The following is an 18,613-nucleotide window of genomic DNA, read 5'->3' on the forward strand; positions in this document are numbered from 1 at the left end:
GGTCCAGGAGACCCTTGGCTCTTGGAGGCCATCAAGTCACTTGACAGATGGCAACTGGAGGACCCAGGAAGAAGAAACCAGAGAAGCAGGTAAGAGCAGAGGAGGCCCCCAGATCTGTGGACTCGGCATTGGCGTGGCTGAGCTCTTCCTGGGAGCCAGAGATGAAGGGCAAGGGAAGCAAATGGCCCCGCTTTTATAGACCGGTCACTGGAACACAGCAGGCTGAGCCGCCATGGCTGCGGAAAACCACGCAAGACCCTTCCCCACAAAGGACTGGGACAAGCTCAGGGCCAGCACCATACATCCTGCCCCTGCTTTCTCAAACCCAGAACCAAGTGTACAAATGCAGCAATCCTCATGAAGTCAACGAAAGTGACGTGTTGGATTCGGCCAATGGAGAGGGACCTTCTCAATAAACATGGCGGATTGATAATATCCCCATCCCTTTGCACAACTAGGCCTTCTCACACAGGTCATTTAATTGTCGTGGCAAACACTGTCCCTATTTCACGCGAGAGGAAACTGAGGCTCGAGCCGTTGAGACGAAATCTCTGCTCTCCAGATCAGGCAGCAAGATTCAAGAGGGAGCCCTCAGAGGCCGGCGGGCTGCCTCTTTTTCTGGCTTGCTCTATTTGACGCAAATGCACCAGCCTACACCGCGTGGCTCATTCTGTCCGAGTAGCAACAGGGATTCAAAAGTAGCCTTGGGGAGCCTGGGTGGCTGAGTCGGTTAAGCATCAGACTTTGGCTCAGGTCACGATAAATGATAAAGTAGCTTCCCCAGCCCAGCCCACGAATACCTCCAGCCTGTTTTCGTGGCCCCTTGACGTCCTACTGGCCTTTCCCTATAGGACCTGCCTGGAAGAACTCAGCACAGACAGTGAGCCTCCAGCCAGAAGCACTACAGGTGGTGTTTACCCACCAGCTCCAAGTTAGCGAGGCCTGCACACCTGTCCTGTGCTGCCAGCCAAAAGTGCCAAGTCCCTGGACCATAAACACTGGCCCTTGGCACTGTGCATGGAACATCTACCATGACCTGCGCATTACGTTGCGTTCTTAACAGGCACTAGAATGTCCCCAGAGACACTTCCAGGGCATCTGTGAAGTCAAAACTACTTCAGGATATCTTTTTAATTTTACTAAAGCACTAATTATTTGCTTTTTTTTTTTTTTTTACCCTCATTCTCTCTTAAGCAGACGATAGAATTTTCCAGAAGATACATGATGCATGTTGATGTCATCACTCCAATGGCCCACGGAGTGTATTTTCTAGAATGCTCAAAAGTGAGCTCCTTGGGGTTGTTAAAAACAAGACAATAGGCCACAAAATGGAGTCACTTAGGCTAAGCCCCACATCACCAAACCAAGATCTAACTTCTAGTTCCGGCCTCTCCCAGAAAATGGAATCTTAAACAAATCAGTCAGAAATCACCTGGACAGCACTGGTGAGGTAATCTGCCTGAGAGACCCCTTCCAGCCCCTACAGGAAGGTGCTCCTACCACAACCAATCCACTTTCTGCTGGTATAACTTCCTGTCTGCACGGCCTTCTGCCTGTAAACATCGTTCACGTTGTACAGCTCCGTGGAGCTCCTTTCCATCTTCTAGTTGGGAGGCTGCCCTATTCGTGAATCGTTGAATAAAGCCAACATGATCTTCAGAATTTGCTCAGTTGGATTTTGTTTTTCAACAGTGTGCTCAGTAATTTTTAAGTGTGCAGGGGGATCCTGAGATCGCCTTAGTTGTAAACCACTGTCCGATTCCCATCTTCTTGTGTCGACCTCACAACGATCCTGTGAGGTGGGTACTGTCATCTCCAGTTTACAGATGAGAAAACCGGAACTCAGAGAGAAAAAGGGGGCTTGCCCCAGGTCACACGGTTAACAAGCAGCTGGGATTGGAAGCTGGGTCTGTCTCTGGCTAAGGACAAACCCTTCTTGCGTCTGGCTCTCATAAGAAGACACCACGCTGGGGGTACACATATCATGGCTTGGGCGTGCCTGAAGTGGTTTATCTGACCAGCCCCTTCCCTCCTGAGAAGCCAGGAGATGCCAGGTCTTTTGGCCTGTTTTCTGCTTCTTCAAACGAGACAAGGGGACTGGTCCCTGGAGTGGTCCCGGAGGTCCTTCCCAGCTAGACTCCCCAGGCCCAGTGCTCAAAATGCCAACCTGGGAGGACAGGTGAGGGCAGATGACAAAGGGGCGGCCAGGATGGGGCAAGGTGGTCATGGGATCCGCTCTATCTGTGCATTGCCTTCCCTAAGATTTCGAGTCTCCCTGTTTTGACTTGGACACAGAGTCCAGTCAGATCCCAATCCAGTGGTTTTGCCAAGGAGAAATGATATTTTAAAAAAAAATCAAAACCAAACCTTTTCAACATTGAAAGTTTGGTCTGGCCTTCCCTTCCCTCTGTTCCCTCCTTACTAATGGCTGTCCCAGCGGCCTAGGCCAGGACATGGCTTTGTTCACAGTGTGAATAAGAGAGCAGAGCACCTGTTTCTCTTAAACAAACGGCTCCATTTAAAATGGGTCCCAGCACCGTTACTTGCAAAGGAGCCCTGAGAAACAGAATCCCTGACTTTTGTTGGGTTTGTGTGTGCGTGTGTGTTTCATCTTGTTTTGTTTTGGGTATTTTGTTATTCTGTGCGCTTCGAAAGAGGCTTGGGTGGCCCTGGGAAGGCCTGTATTCTTAGCCCATTCCCCTCCCGTGGGGCTTTTGTGGACTTGCTTCTTGCATTGGCCTTATTGTTCTTGCCCAGAGATTTGGGCCGTAAAATAAAGAGATTGGATTTTTATACGGAAACAAATGTGGCCAGAATGAAGGTGCCCCGAGCAGCTGGATTATACCTGCAAACATCCATCGGGGTAGCCCTTGGGACCTGCCTCCTGTCGCTCACACAATGAGCCCTATCCGCCGAGTTCAATGAGCTCATCTTTGATCCCTGCTCTTCCTCACTAGCCCACCCATCGCACCTCCAACGTCTGTGGATTCTGTCTCCTTTTGGGTCTTAAGTGTTTGGGGTCACGGAAAGAAAAAGAATTCTGGCCTGCAACAGGCCTAAGTTTGAATCTTGGTGTGGCTCCCTCAGCTCTCACCATGGCCTTCCAGAAGCACGCATCAGAGTGTGCAGGTCACCTTCGACCTCACACCCCAACAGTCTCCCCCAACGAGCACCCAAGCTCTGTCTCTGTGTGGTGACCAGAAAGCTTTCCCTGGAACCAGGGGACCTTGCTCGGTGCCACAGAGCAGGACAACCAGGGGGCTGTGGGTTCCGTCCTTCCAGAGAAGACATCCCCAAAGAGGGACCAGTTGGTAGATAGACATCTCAGCCTCACTGTCCTTGGGGGGCCAGAATCGTTCTGGGCACAGGCTTGCTCAGAGGGTCCCCAGCAGGATCGAGCCCCAGTCGTGCACGGCAGAGTCTGCAACCTCTCTCACTTCCCCGTGCGCTCACTCAAGTTTCCCGGGATCACCTTCCAGGGAAACTGCTTGCTCCCGAGTCCTTGTCTTGGGATCCTCTTTGGGGGGTGAGGCCCGAACTACCACAGCAGATGACTTGAGCTCCAGGAGCCTCGGTTTTCTCATCGGTCAAGGGAGTGCTAATATCCCCTTGCCGGGCTGTCAACGAGTCATAATGTGTATTGATCCTTACGACGGCAAAATCCAAAAGTGTGTCTGTGTCCCTGCACCCAGTCTACCGCATGCTCTGCAGAACCAAGGTGGGTCTTTTATGAAGAGTCTCATTATTTCCCAATCAGCGTCGATTAATATCCGGGGCACATGCTCTAGGCTTTGGAGAATCTGTGTCACACGCTTGTACTGATGCACTAATGTTCTTCTTTGGGCCCCTGTGACAAATGAAAAATGGCTACTGTCGAAAAGAAGGGGGATGGAGGTCTCTGGGTGCAGAGACCATTCATTTGCCAGAAGATGTCAGATCCTTTCAGAAGTGGCAGATGGAAGAGCAGAGTTGGAATCCTGACCCCGTCGCTTGAGTTTGAACAGTTTACTCCATCTGCTGAGCCTGTTTCCTGCCTTGCAAAATTGTAGCGAGAATGATAAACCGGATCCGTACACCCTCAGAGGCAGTTCTATCATGGAGGCAGAAATGAATGGCATAACCTCTGCTTGCACAGGCGGCAGGATCTCCCCGGGAGATGAGATCGGACACCAGGCGGGACTGGGTCCTTGGACAGTGGTGGTGGCTGAGCGTCTCCCACGCCCCGGGAGCTGGAGTGGAAATGCCAGCCAGAGGCGTCCTCAGGAGGGTTTCCTCCTTTCCTCCCCCCTCCCACCACTTTTTCCTGCCTTTCCTGTCCTTCTTCCTTTCTTGCTCTGTCTTCTCTCTCCCTCCTTTCCTCCTCCTTCTCCTCTTACTCGTAGTCTTTCTCCTTCTCCTCCAAATCTGTTTCCTTCCTTTCCCGCCAGCACCATAGGCCTCCGACCAGCCGTGTTACTCGACCTCTGAGAAACCACCGTCTCCGGGATCAAAGAAGCCCTGTAAACCCCATCCATCCTGGCGTGGACGCTGGGGGCAGGCTTCTTCCACCCCCTTGGAATTTGAACTCAGATGGATGAAGGAACATTGTAACAAGCTGCATTCATCAATATCTCTGGGTTCCATTCTATGTGAGGCATTCTGTAAACAGCAGTATGCCGGGCCAGCTCCTACCGGCTTATACGAGCCGATTATTAAATGTTCAGGAGTTTTGCGTGTGGCTGATATCACGCTGGTAGTTTGAAATTGGCTCCGGTGAGTATTTACACTACAGAAATTGGCAAACACTGCAAATCAGGGATTTTCTTTTTCCCAGAGAGCTGGGTGTTAAACATTTACCAGCACAGCACTGGGTAAAATGCAGGCAGCAGGGCTGGGACAGATTGGTATAGAAACAGGCCGTGCCTTCAAGGAGCTGCAGAGTGGGCCTGATGTAGGGGATGTCTCTGGTTGACAGTCAGGGAGATACATTTCACGTTGCAGCTGAGTGACCCAGGGCAAGTCACTTTCCTTCTCTGAAACTCAGTTTCCTGTCTGCTAAATAGGGATTACAACAGCAATACCTCCCGCTCTTTCTCTCTCGATGATCAGGTGACTCACCAGAAATGATACACATGAGAAAAAAAACATTGTGACCATACTGAGCTGTTTCAATTATCAGAGAAACATCTGGAAAGCATGAGACTATCATCTTCTTGACTGGCTCCAAAAAGTGATTTGACCACACACAGCACCTGCCTGACAACCACTGGAAGCTGGGTTCTGTCTCCCCTGCTTAGACTAGAAGCCGCTGAATAGCACACCCTGTCTGCTGTCCCTCCATAGCCCTTGCAGAGCACACAGAGTATGACAGAATGGAGGGGAGAAGGCACGGCTTGGCGGACCCGTGGGGAGCACAGCAGCCAACACTTGTGGGTGGGTACAGAGAAGATTCCGGCTTCCCTGACCTGCTGTGAGCCAGCTGTGGGATTTGGGTGGCCATTTGCACGGCGACATGGAACGTCCCCGATGGGTGAGGAGGAATGGCTACTCCAAGCTTGGTTTGGGAATCTTGACCAAAAAAAAAAAAAAAAAAAAAAAAAAAACTGATCAAAAAGGGGGGGGAAAAGCGACGGGCTTTCCAGACTGTAGATTCCTCACTGGGTCTCTGGTCTAGCGTCTTCCTTGGGGCACCTGGGTGGCTCAGGTGGTTAAGCGTCTGCCTCTTGATTTCGGCTGTGGTCATGATCTCACGGTGGGTGGGTTTGAGCCCCGAGTCGGGCTGTGTGCTGACAGTGCAGAGCCTGCTTGGGATTCTCGTTCTCCTCTCTCTGCCCCTCCCCCCATCTCAAAATAAGTAAATAAGCTTAAAAAAAAAAAAAAAAAGAACTTGAAGACCCTCCCCATAGGCCAGGCATTGGCCCTGTAACAGTTAGATACCTAGGGGGTCTGCGGGAATGGGGTTCCAGGGTGACGGACAGGGGCAGCATGAGGCCCTCAGGGAGCTCAGGGCAGGGGCCCCTCACTAACCAGGATGGACATGTTTCAACATTTGAACAGCCAGCCAACGTATCAGGATGTTTGCTTGATGGACTGGTCTTCACCCACCCAAAAAAAAGAAAGGTTGAAGGATGATGGTGTGTTTGACCCATGCTTGTTGAATCCCCTGAGATGATGCAGGAATCGTAAGTGTCTCAACTGAACAGTCAGATGGCAGAGACCAGTCCCGGCCAGTCAGAGGAGAACCTTGCCACCAAAGTCTCCTAAAACTTCATGTTATTATGACTTCAACAAATCTCGAATAACTGTGATACGCTGCCTCAAACAGGAACAACTGTGAAAGGCTTTTAGAAAGAGCCCTAGACTGGACATCAAGGGACTTAGATGCCAATCCGGGTCTATCTCTGACTATGAAAACTTGGGCAAGCCATTTCCTGATTTTGTTTTGTAGAATGAAAGAACCAGATGCTATATCAGCCGTGGCTCTTTTGGTTACAAATGAAAGACTACCAACTCAAACAAGCTTCGGCCAAAACCTGGATTTTTGCGGGGGGGTCACATACTGAAAAATTCAGATAAATTTGGCTTCAGGAACGGCTGGATCCAGGGGTTCAAAAAAAGCTCCTATGATTTGGTCTTTTCCTCACACTTTCCTATTCAGGCATGCTCACTCTGTGTGGAGACCCCAGGAATTGCACCCTGACATCATCCTCACAGACAGCAATTTCATCAGAAATAGGCCTTCTCTATCCCAATAGATCAAAAACAAACAGGGGTGCCTGGGTGGCTCAGGCAGTAAAGCGTTCGACTTCGGCTTAGGTCATGATCTCATGGTTCATGGGTTCGAGCCCCGCTTACAGGCTCCGTGCTCACAGCTCTGAGCCTGGATCTTGCTTCGGATTCTGTGTCTCCCTCTCTCTGCCCCTCCCCTGCTCATACTCTCTCTCTCTCTCAAAAATAAAGATTTTTAAAAAACGTTTAAAGCAAAACAAACAAAACACCAAACTTGATTGGACTGGTGAGAATTATATGCCCATCATAAATGAATCAGTGGAATTAGAGGGCCTGAATATGCCCACTGGCCAGGGCTGGCTTACGTGCCCAGCCCTTGGGACCAGGGGGTAGGTCAGTCCCATCCAAAAGTCTGAGGGTGCAAGAGAGGGAGTTTCCCAAAGAAAACCAGAGTGCTGTGAGCGAAAGAAGGGAGAAGGGAGGACCGGAAGGCAGGAGTAGCAGGTGTTCTAACAGTCTGTGACACTAGGGAATACAGTCTTCTGCTTTCTGTCCTTCGGTAGCTTACAAAGAGGAGCACATGGGGGAGAAGGGTGTGTTCTCTGAGTAGGCCCTTCTTGTTTCTTATTCCACCCATTTTGTCACTGTCATATGTGCCCCGGGAAAGGGAGCAAAATGAGGAGTTGACCTTGTAGAAAGTCAGACAGCTGCTCTCGAGTGGGATTTAGGGAAGACATTCTGGCTCATCCTTCCCGAAGAGCGGGTCTCCATGCAAATAATCCCCATGCCCGTTGCCAGCATCCACTGCCATGCGAACAGCCACATTTTCACTCACAGAGCAACTCCCTTCCCACCGCATTTACCCCCAAGAGTCCTCTGGTCCTTAAATCAAGCTCCAGGCTGATTTGTATGCTGTAACGGTGATATGCACCGTCTGGCTATAACCAGATCCAAACACCAAATGGTGAACTTGTTTGAGAAAGTGCAGTTTTGTGAGCAACAGTAGAAGGCAAAATGTTAATAAAGGGCAGTCTGCTGAACGGAGGTTAAATACTTTCATACTTCTCAGCTAACCCAGAAACTTCCCTGAATTCTCATTAAAAAAAAGAAATTTTTTTTTAAGTTCTCTGTAATCTGATGTTTTACCTCATTAAATGTTGCAATTTGAGAAGCAAGTCAAGGACGGAGTTGAAAATTGGCACCTGGTTCAGGTCACTGAACTGTTACTCTGTGTCTGGTTCCCCTGTAGGGGAGGGCTCAGCAGAGTGACAGGGAACCAACAAGGCAGGGTTCGAGATTTCCTGTGGCCTCCCAGTAGCCTTTTCCTCTCTCAGCCCCAATCACAACAGCCCATCTGGGCCCCTGCTCCATAACTCTCCACAGCCGCTCAGGACCATTACACTGTGTGGTTGCCTTTGGGGGTATGCCGCCATGTTGGTTTTTGAGTCCTGGTTAAAAGGTAGGGAAATCCGGAAGCAGTCAGTTCCTCTTCTTTGGAAGCATTTGGTTTCCTTCCTTTGTGTCCCTGACCCATTTTCTCCTTTGCCTTCTATATTTCTACTATCATTGTCTTCTATATGCAATTTGTTTCTGTTTTTCAGTGACAGTACTGAAGTTTCTGATCAGAAAATATGGACCAGCGGTGCTATACTGGCTCAGTCAGTGGAGTGTGTGATCTTGATCTTGGGGTTGTGAATTCAAGCCCCATGTTGGGTATAGAGATTACTTAGAAATAAAATCTTTACTAAAAAAAAAAAAAAAACAGAAAAGAAAACGGGCTAGTTAAAAAGTTAATAAAATATGGACCAAAACTACTGAATTATACACTTTAAATGGGTGAATTGTGTGGCGTGGAAGTTAAATCTCAATAAAACTGTTTTGTTTTTGTTTTTTATTTTTTAAAAGCATTTTTTTAAGTTTCTTTATTTTGAGAGACAGAGAGAGAGAGAGAGAGACAGAGCACACGTGCGCCCAAGTGGGAGAGGGTCAGGGAGAGAGGCTCAGTCTGGCTCAGAGAGAGCCCAGGTAGGCTCTACAGGGTCAGTGAAGAGCCCGATGGAGGGTTTGAACTCACAAACCGTGAGATCACGGCCTGAGCTAAAGTCAGACCTTTAACCAAATGAGCCACCCGGGTGCCCCAGTTTTGTTTTTGTTGTTTTCAGGAAAAGGTAGAACCTACAATCCGGTTGACTCATGATTTGTGAGGAACAATTTGCTTTTATCTGTCTTTTTTCCTTATTGACATCACTTCCTCCTCCTTTCCATTTCTCAGAGATGGCTATGGGATTTGGCAACATGAGCACAGCCACGTACAAGGAAGTTATACAGCCTCTTGTCTGAGTGTGGTGGCCGTACTCAGGGAGAAGTCTCAGGGCTCATCTATGCAACCCCAGTCTTTCCCATACCACCTGCCCCAACTTACACGCTCTCGGTTCTGTGTAGGAAATTCACCACTTTATGGCCCCACATAAAAGTGCCATTCTGAATAAACACAAAAGCAATCAAAGGCTCTTGAGTTGTTGGTCTTAAATATCAGTCATGCTTCATCGCAGGCATATAAGACCTGTTCCTTACGCGATATCATCATATAAAGAGTAAGGGCCTTAGGGGCATCTTAATGAGGTGATAATGAGGAAGAAAATGTTCTGGTTTGGGGGGGGGTGGGGGGAGCTGGTATTCACTATAATGTTCCAAGTAGGTTTAATCTTACACTGGACTCCTTGCTATGTAGTCTTTACAAAGAGAAGGGGGGAGGGAATTGAAGATGGCATTGAGGTAGGGGTGTGTGTGTGTGTGTGTGTGCACGCCTGTGTGTTTTGAATTTTGTTTCTTAATCTGCCTTTTATTACTCTTGAAGATTTGCCCAAAATAGCATAAAGCTTTTCTTTTGATACAGATCACCCAAGTCCTAGAGCAATGTCTCCAAGGAGCTTCCTTCTCCAAAATCCAGACCTCTTTATGTGCCTTTCCTCTGCATTTATGCTGCCTTCCTTGCTGTATTATGCCGTTATTGTTTTTGCTTTGTTTTCTAAGATGCCGTTTGTTACTCTTGAAGACCTGCCATTATTTCAAAATCTCTTCTCTTTATAGGAACCATTATGGAGCAATAGGTCGAGCAAGCTTCCTACTTTGCCATACAGATGGTCTTTATTCTCCCTTCCTCCTTCTTTCTCTTCGAACACTTGGAATAACCAGATCGTTGAGAAAGTTCTTTGAAATGGGAAGTAACAAACTCTGCCCTTTACTGAGCGATTTAACCTCGTTGGAGGAGAAAAGATTGCCCAGAAACCAAGGTGGCATTGTTGTTACTACTGAATAAGAACAATATGTGAGTCAAATCATTCATTCATCCATTTGCATCTGAAATATTCCTCTGCAAGCATGAGAGGTCTTATTTATATTTAGTGCCAAAAATTATGTTTGCCCCGAGTCTTCACCCTGTTTACTAACAGGATTACAGAGTATTTTTTTTAATTATTTTTTAATGATTCTCCTATCGAAGAATTTCAGTTTCCTTAGTCATGCCCATGAATCAGTTCTTGTTTTTGCCCCCTTGCTGCCATTGCTGATTAAACCAGTCCACAATCAACCATCCACCCATCCATCTCCCTGTCTATCCATCCATTCACACAGCCATCTGCCCATTCACCCATTCATTCAACAAATATTTATTGAGCACTTAGTATGAGCTAGGTACCTAGCTAGGTGACTAGCTAGGGATACAGTGGTTAAGTCTGAATATCTGCCCTCAGAGAGGATACAGTCTTGTGAGGAATATAGACGAAGAAAGAGTCGACTGCAATACAGTGTCGAGTCTAGAGTGGAGCTCACTGGGAGGACAAAGAAGTTGGCCAGAGGTAATTTCTGGCCAGAAAATTTCAGAGGGAAATACTGCCTAAGCCAACACCTAAAGGAGAAGAAGGACGAGGAGGGACAGAAGTGGGTCCTTTTGGGGGTGCCTGGGTGGCTCAGTCGAGTAAGTATCCAACTCTTGATTTTAGATCAGGTTATGATCTTGTGGTCATGAGATCAAGCCCCATATCAGGCCCCATGATCAGCATGGAGCCTGGTTGGGATTCTCTCTCTCTCTCTCTCTCTCTCTCTCTCTCCCTCCCTCTCCCTCTCCCTCTCCCTCTCCCTCTCCCTCTGCCCCTCCTCTCTGTCTCTCTCAAAATAAATAATAAATAAATAAATAAATAAACACTAAAAAAAAAAGAAGTGGGATATTTTTCAGGAAAAAAAAAAAAACTCCACAAATGTATCCACTACTTTACTGAGCAAAGGAATTCATCTTGCTGAACCCTGAGCCCCTTAAGTAATGATGGATTTTCACGTAGAAGGAAAATGGATTTGGAGACAAAAAGACCTCAGTGACTGAGAACAATTTGCTTACGCTTTTGGGGGCCTCATTTGTAACAAGAGCAAATAATAATTCCTAACCTCCAGTGTTGTTGTTGGAACAATTAGATGTGTTATAAGCTAAGTCCCCAGCACGCGAGAGGCTGTCACAAATGGCAGGTTTTATTACCAGGAGAAGCACAAAAACATAGCTTGGTTCTTAAGGGCGGAGGTGGGGGCGGGCCACGCACTCCCGGGAAGCTTTAAAAAAAAAAAAAAATAGTAAGGACAAATAAACAAACACACCCAGGTTCCATCCCATGAGATTCTGAGTCACTAGGTCTGGGGTGGGTCACTAGCATCTGGGTTTTTCTAAAAGCTCCAGAAGGTGATCCTGGTATTAAGCCGTGGTTGTGAATTGCAGCCCTATTTTTCGCTGCATAGCTGCCATTTCAAGTACATGAAAACCACAACTGAGAACCCAGTAACTATGATTTAGAGTAACTATTAAAACAGAGTTGGAACAGCACGCTGATGGTCAGTAACCATCCTCCCTGGGTAATTGAGAAGGGACTTAAGACTCAGTGGAAATAGAACTGCAGAGTTTCTCGGGCTCTTAGAAATGATGTCTGCAAAAACGTCTGGCTTGAGTCAGAGTGGAATTCGGCTGTCATATTTCTCCTGACTGACCGCCATAACCCTTTGGTAATTGATCTAGTAAATTAGTAACTCGTATCATACAGCAGCTTAAACTTTCTAGAGCTCACAATTACTTGCTGAAAATAGACATCTGGCAGTAGAATTTTCAGCATAACTAGTAAAAAAGAATTCAGACAGTCATTTGCTCAGGAAAAGTCTCAATATTTCAATTCCCAGTCTGAAATTTCAGTTGTTCAGGGTAGAATTCTCAAGCATATGTTAGGAAATGTTCCCTGAATGGAGGGCATCCCGGCTTCTTTGTCTCTGATTCGCTTCCTCCCTGGCAGACGATACGATGCAATATTGCTGGAGTTTGGATTTGCCTAGAGTTTGGGGAGCACGACTATCTACAGCGTGTTAGAAGAATGTCAGGAATTACCAAGCTTTGATCTTCAGAGGTGGTTTTGTTGCTCTGGAGACAGAATTAGATGAGACTAAATATTCTCTAATTTTTAAAATTATTACATCTATCTATTTATTTAACTTTTTAAAGTAAATAATGCCCAGTGTGGGGCTTGAACTCACACCCTCGAGATCAAGAGTCACATGCTCTACCGATTAAACCAGGGAGGCGCCCCAAGAGGAGACTAAATAGTCGTGATTTGGCCCGATCGTTCTGAAAAAGAATAAGCCTAGTACATAACTCTCTCCAAATACTGTCCAAGGAACCTGCCTGAGAATCAGCTGAGGGAACTCGTGATAGATGCGGAGTCTGGGATATCATCCCAGCCTGACCAAATCTGAATTTCTGGGGGTGAGGGCCAGAGCCTCTCAGGTGATTTTTATAGTCACAACCACCTTACGAGATCGTGAAAATCTCTCTTTAGTACACTCGTATCTTCCACACAGTGGAATTCTATTCCTGCATTGAGATTCCCATGGAGAAACCCCACTCACTTTTTGGACTTCTGTTTCTTTTGTTATAGATGGCACTAATACGTATCTTAATTCAACGGGCACTTTTAATTCCTGTCCTTCTTACCTTTGAGACCAAATATGAAACTATTTTGAAAGCTAAAAATACACAGTTCTATCACTAGAGTCATTGTGTACGTGAAGGATCTACAGTTCGAGATTCCCAGCTACCATTTGTTCCTGGCCAAATGCTAACCAGACTTCTTAATTTGGCTTTTATTCGTATTCAAAAGGAGGAGGATGCGTCCATACACAATGAGCCATCTAGCCCTAAGCATAAAGAAGATGGTTCAGATGTTGCAAAGAAACAGACAGAGATCACTAAAGTCCTTAACAGATCAATCCAGAACTGCATAATTCACGTCTAGAGCTGCTACCAAAGGTGGGGGTGGGGGTGGGGGAAGCAGCTGAATGTGTTCCCCAAAGCCTATTATGTTATCCGCATCCAGGAAGCAGCTTAAGTCAGAGCTTACTCAAACCAAAGCAATGTCCACTATCTCTGACTGCTTGCCTGCTGAGATTTTTTTTCTTTTCCCTCTTTCTGGCGGATAAATACCTGGCTGTAGAACAAGCCAGCCTGATGCGTTTTTTGACAGTTCCTTCCTAATATTCTAATCTCTCAGGCCCCAGACATGAGTCCTCAATAGCGGTGGAATGACTTTGTCTAAAGTTTAATTGATATATAAGAACCCTCTATTATCTGTCTTGCATTATCCATCTGAAGCTTCAGTCTAAGAAAGGAGGCTGTCCCCTTCCCACGCTGCATTCCTTGACGTTTTCCTGAGTTTACACAGAAGCTGAGGGAGCTGGGGAAACGCATTAGGTCGCCCTGCACGCAGCTCCCGGGTTTAGTCACCCGGGATCTCCTCGGTGCGTTTTTCTGGCATACTCCGATGGGTGCCTGTCCAATTTTTTTGTTTGTTTTTTGGTGTTTTTTTTTTGGGGGGGGGGGTTGTTTTGTTTTGTTTTTATTTTTTTGCTTTGAAAAGATCCGTTTTCCAGGCCTGGGGGAAATAGCCATGGATGACAGGACCCTTGAAAGTCCTTACCTAGCCTGGATAGGAAACGAGGAAAGATGGGTGGAGGGGCAAGGGGAAAGGAAGAGGGAGGGAAGGGGGCGCAAAGCTGAAATGCTTGCGAGGACGAAGTGATTGCCTGGGCTCAAAAGTGGCCTCACGTGCATTCTGCTCATCCACTCACTCGTTCACTTCATTCATTTGTTCACAGGCAGGGGGGTGGGGGTGGGGGGAAGGGGCGGAGACGCAGGGGGAGGGCTCTGTGCTCTCCTCAGGTGGAAGTGGTTCAGCAACCCCCCCCCCCCCCCCCCCCACCGCAGCCTGGATTTGTAGCCACAGTGTTGACCAGCTGGGGAAGTTTTCCTTTGGCTTTGTTTGGGAGAACAAAGGACTATGAGACACATCATGCTAAAGCAACAAGGGAAGAAAATCCAGTTCCACCTGGCTCCTCCTGGAACAGGCTCCCACCCCTTTGGGGGCAGGTGGGGCAGTCCGTGCCCCTAACCACCGGTTTGGAAAGGAAAACCCTAGCGTCATTTGATCCGGCTTTCAGAGCTGAACTTTACCAGGAACTAGAAGGGGCCTTCCAGGAGTTAACCCTTTCGTTCACAAGTACAGGATCCAAACCTTCAAGGCACTGCGGGGGTGGTGGTGGGGGGGACTGTTGTGTGAACTTGGAAACGACAGTGATGACGGATCAGTGGCTCCCATTCATTCAGCCTTTGCCACGTGAGGCGCTGTGCTTCGTGCTTGGCTTGTACGATTTCCTTGCACCCTCACGACAACCGTGTAAGGTGGATACCGTTATTATCCCCATTTTACAGGTAAAGAAACTGAGGGTCAGAGAAGTTAAGAATCTTATTCAGAGTCATCCAGCTGGTAGGTAGTAGAGCTGGGCCAGTGTCTATCTATCTTCTTTCTCCACTCCTTTCACCCACAGGACCCAGGAATTATAAAATATAAAATAAAGTGTGCTCCCTTCTACTGAAAACATTCCGTGCACTTGTATGTCAGACTATCTGGGAGTTTCCTGTGTCTGGTCTGATTAGACTGTCTCGGTCCCAAAGGAAATGTGAGCTTGAGGATTCTTCTTTTTTTTTTTTTTTTTAATTTTTTTTTTAACGTTTATTTTTGAGACAGAGAGAGACAGAGCATGAACAGGGGAGGGTCAGAGAGAGGGAGACACAGAATCTGAAACAGGCTCCAGGCTGTCAGCACAGAGCCCGACGCAGGGCTCGAACTCACGGACCACGAGATCATGACCTGAGCCGAAGTCGGACGCTTAACCGCCTGAGCCACCCAGGCGCCCCGCTTGAGGATTCTTTTAGTCAGGGTCTTGAGGCCACCCCAGGACCAGCTAGCTTTTCGTCCCTGAAGACCCAAGGACTCAAGGTCCCAGTGGGGTAAGCACAGGCAGTGAGTGACCTGGATGAAAGAACAGATAAGGACAAAAGAAGGAACACAAAGGAAGCCCATGAGAGCTGGGAAGAAAGCACCAAGGTGGTCGTGATTTGACAGCCAGCCCTGCATCTTTTCAACTTCTTCCATAGCGACCAAGTTTTTCTCTTTCAGAGAGAGAGAGGAAGAGCTCTCTGAGGGTCTCCAGAGTCAAGGCTGGTAAACCAGGCTAGGAACAGGGGTCAGAAATGCCTTCACATGTGAAAACAAAACTACACTAAAGCCACGACAACCGATGAGTTTTTAGGGAGTGTGGAACATGGCATGGCACAACTCTGGAATGGAGGTCTTACTTCCTTTGAAAAAACACAGCGTCTGCCCAGATGTGCTACATGGGTATCTCTGTTAACAAATCGAACGTAAGACTTCCGTATTCCATCCTGTTTGAGGTGGAATTCTGTGTTTTCCTCCAAAGTGTCTGTCCAAGTCTCTGGAACCGAACAGACACTCCCTAAAGTTGTGTGGTTTAAATGAAGAACACAACACATCTGTCAGGGATTGAATTTGGGAGAGAAATCCAGGGCGGGGGTTGGGGGGGGGGGAGGAATAGGAGTACCAGTGGGCTGGTGGCAATGGTCAGGCTGGTAGAAAAGGACAAAATGGATGGTTTCAGTTGGAAAATCCAACAGTATAGAAGGAAGTGTCAAGAAGGAAACGTAAATCTGGAGAATGAAGCCAGATTATGAACCAGAGGTCAAAACAGACTAAAGGCCAGGGATGGTATTTGGATAGCAAGGAAGGATCCAGGCATTACAGTGTATTGGGAAGAATCTAGGCTTTGGAGCTAGAGAAACTGAGACTGAATCCTGCCTCCACTACTTAATGGCCTGAGCTTTGGTGTAGTCATAAAGCCAGAAGTAATAAAGCCAATCTTATGCTGATTATTGCTATATAACAAAGTATCTCAATAATGTGGGGGCTTAGCCAACAGCCATTTTATTATATCTAGTAATTCTAGGCAGGGCATCAATGGAGGTCCCACGGTGCTATATGGCTGGCTGATAGATTGCTCTGGAGGGTCCTGGTGACATTATTATATGTCTGGAGCCTTACCAAAGATGATTGGCAGGCTGGCCTCCACTGAGACTGTCACCCAAAGCACCTTACATGGCTCCAGTGAACAAAGAGAAAGCCGCATCACTTTTCATGGCTGAGCCTTTCACTGTGTTCTGTTGCTTAAAGGATTCACAGCCCCACCTAGATCCAAGAGGGAGAGACATAGATCCCACCTCTTTTTTTTTTAACATATTAATGAGTCATTGTATTTAAGAGAAAAATCAGATTGTTATTATTTATGCGTATGACTTCATAAATTATCGTTGAGCTCAGTGGTTATGAAACTTTATGTCTTAAATATAAGCAAAAAGATTAGTTATGAAAGAACAACCCCACCTCTTGGTGGAAAAAGCTTTAAAGAATTTGCAGCCATGTTGTAAAACCAATTCAGTACCTCCGGGTGAAGGTTAAACGGAAAGCATTTAGCACAATGTCTGGTAACACAGTAGGTGCTTGTAATATTAATGTGTCTTCTTCATCCTCCTCTCGCAGGTAAAAGAAAAATCTCACTGTACGATCTGGGATTTCGCAAGAGGCATTGTATCAGTTTAGAATGTTTTAGTCCTAAGCAACAGAAAATTTACACAAAATGTCTTAAACAATAAGATCCTTTATTGTCCCGGATGACAAACCGATTGGAGTCAGAATGACTCCAGGGTCGGTACTCTCACTGCTCAACGATGTCTTCAAGGAAGCAGGTTATTTCCATGATTTCATTTCATTGTCCTCAGCCTGTTAACTCATGCTCTTCGGTGAGATTCCCTCATAGTCTCAAGATGGCAGCTACAGTTCTGAAAATGAAGCACCCTCCAAGCCATCTGTGTGACTGTTAAGTTGAGGCTCTTGTGTTCCTTTTCATGAGTAAGGAAAGCTTTCAAAGAGGCTCCCCAGCAGACTTTCCCTCACATCTCACTGGTTCAAGTCCAAACCACTCATTTGGCACAGAGGATGAGACCACTAAGACTTGCTTAGGTCAATGGAGCTTCAACGCCCTGGGGCTAGGGGGAGTCCAACCTTCCTAAGAAGCTATGACCCCATGGGTAAGGTGAACAAAGTCGGGTTGCTCTTATTCAGAAAGATAGGAGAGAAATGTATTGCGCAGCTAGTCAAAAGTGCCTTCTACTACACAGCCATACTGTTTTCATCTTACCCTTTGTTCTGTACGTGGCCCACCATGTGGGAGGGTACTGGACACAGCCCAGAACTTGACCATGTTCTTGACAGGGGTTGGAAGTCATTCTCTTTCTGTGGAGGAGGATGAATGAAGAAGGATGCAAAGATACAAGGAGAAACCCAAATCCAAAGTGTCTGAGACATTGGGTCAGAACGAAGCCACTAGAACGGAAAACTTGAGAAGGCAAAGAAAGGGATTAGATTTTAGTGTGATCATCTCTGTTAGCCATCTTTTAACTCTTCTGGGTTAGGCCCAAACTGGGATTAATATGTAGGTGGAGCCTGTAACTGAGAAAAATTATCTCCACCTTTAGAGAAGAGAAATCTTGAGGGACAGGAAGACCGACTTTTCTGGCCCCCTTTTCTACCTGGAATCGGGAACCTGAAATCTATGGATGGCGATTGTTGGAAGTCTCTCAGGAGCTTCTGGACTTAAGTGATAGGGATCACTCCTCTGGTCTCTTTACCTGGTTCCCCATTGCTTCTAGAATAAGACCAATATCCCTAACCCAGGAGATGTCTGAGGCCTTATGTGATCTAGCCAGAGCCCCATAGCATAGTTGTATGGATGTGTCATGAACAAGGGTGCTTGGCTGAGAGGGGAGTGAGGCTGAAATCCAGCCCTCACTCCAACTGCCAACCATGGGTCCCCAGGGCTTTGTGTGCTCTGAGGGGGTGCCTCTTCTGATGTCATTAGGCTTCTAGCAAGTTCTGGATCTAGCACTTGCTCCCTTTTCCATTCTCAGCCCACAGACTAGCACCGTCTCCTCGTTCCCCACACATACTGTTATCCACAGCAACAGAACAAGCCCCGTAATTCTTAGTGCCTTGAAATAATGACAATATTTATTTTGCTCACAAGTATGCAATTTGGGAAGGGCCTAGAAGGCAATTCACCTCCGTTCCACTTGACGCCAGGTTCAAATCACCTGAAGGCTCATTCCCATGTTTGGAGGGTGATGCCCTTTGCCAGGAGGGTCGTCAGCTGGGACTTCTCATGTGGCTGTATGGCTGCCCGACAGCACGGTGGCTAGGGCCCAAGGGGACCAGGTGGAAGATACTCAGATTTAGTCTTGAGAGTCCTATGGCCTCACCTCTATTGTGGTCACAGGCCCACCCAAACTTAAGGAGAAGAAACATAGATTCCACATCTTTATGGCTGCATATCTGCGTCACACTGTCAGAAATGCTGTGGAATATCCCATAGTGGGATGCAGTCATCGTTAAAAAGCTGACACACCCCCCTGCTT

This window comes from Panthera uncia, chromosome D2 (genome assembly GCF_023721935.1).
Source record: "Panthera uncia isolate 11264 chromosome D2, Puncia_PCG_1.0, whole genome shotgun sequence".
Lineage (NCBI taxonomy): Eukaryota > Metazoa > Chordata > Mammalia > Carnivora > Felidae > Panthera > Panthera uncia.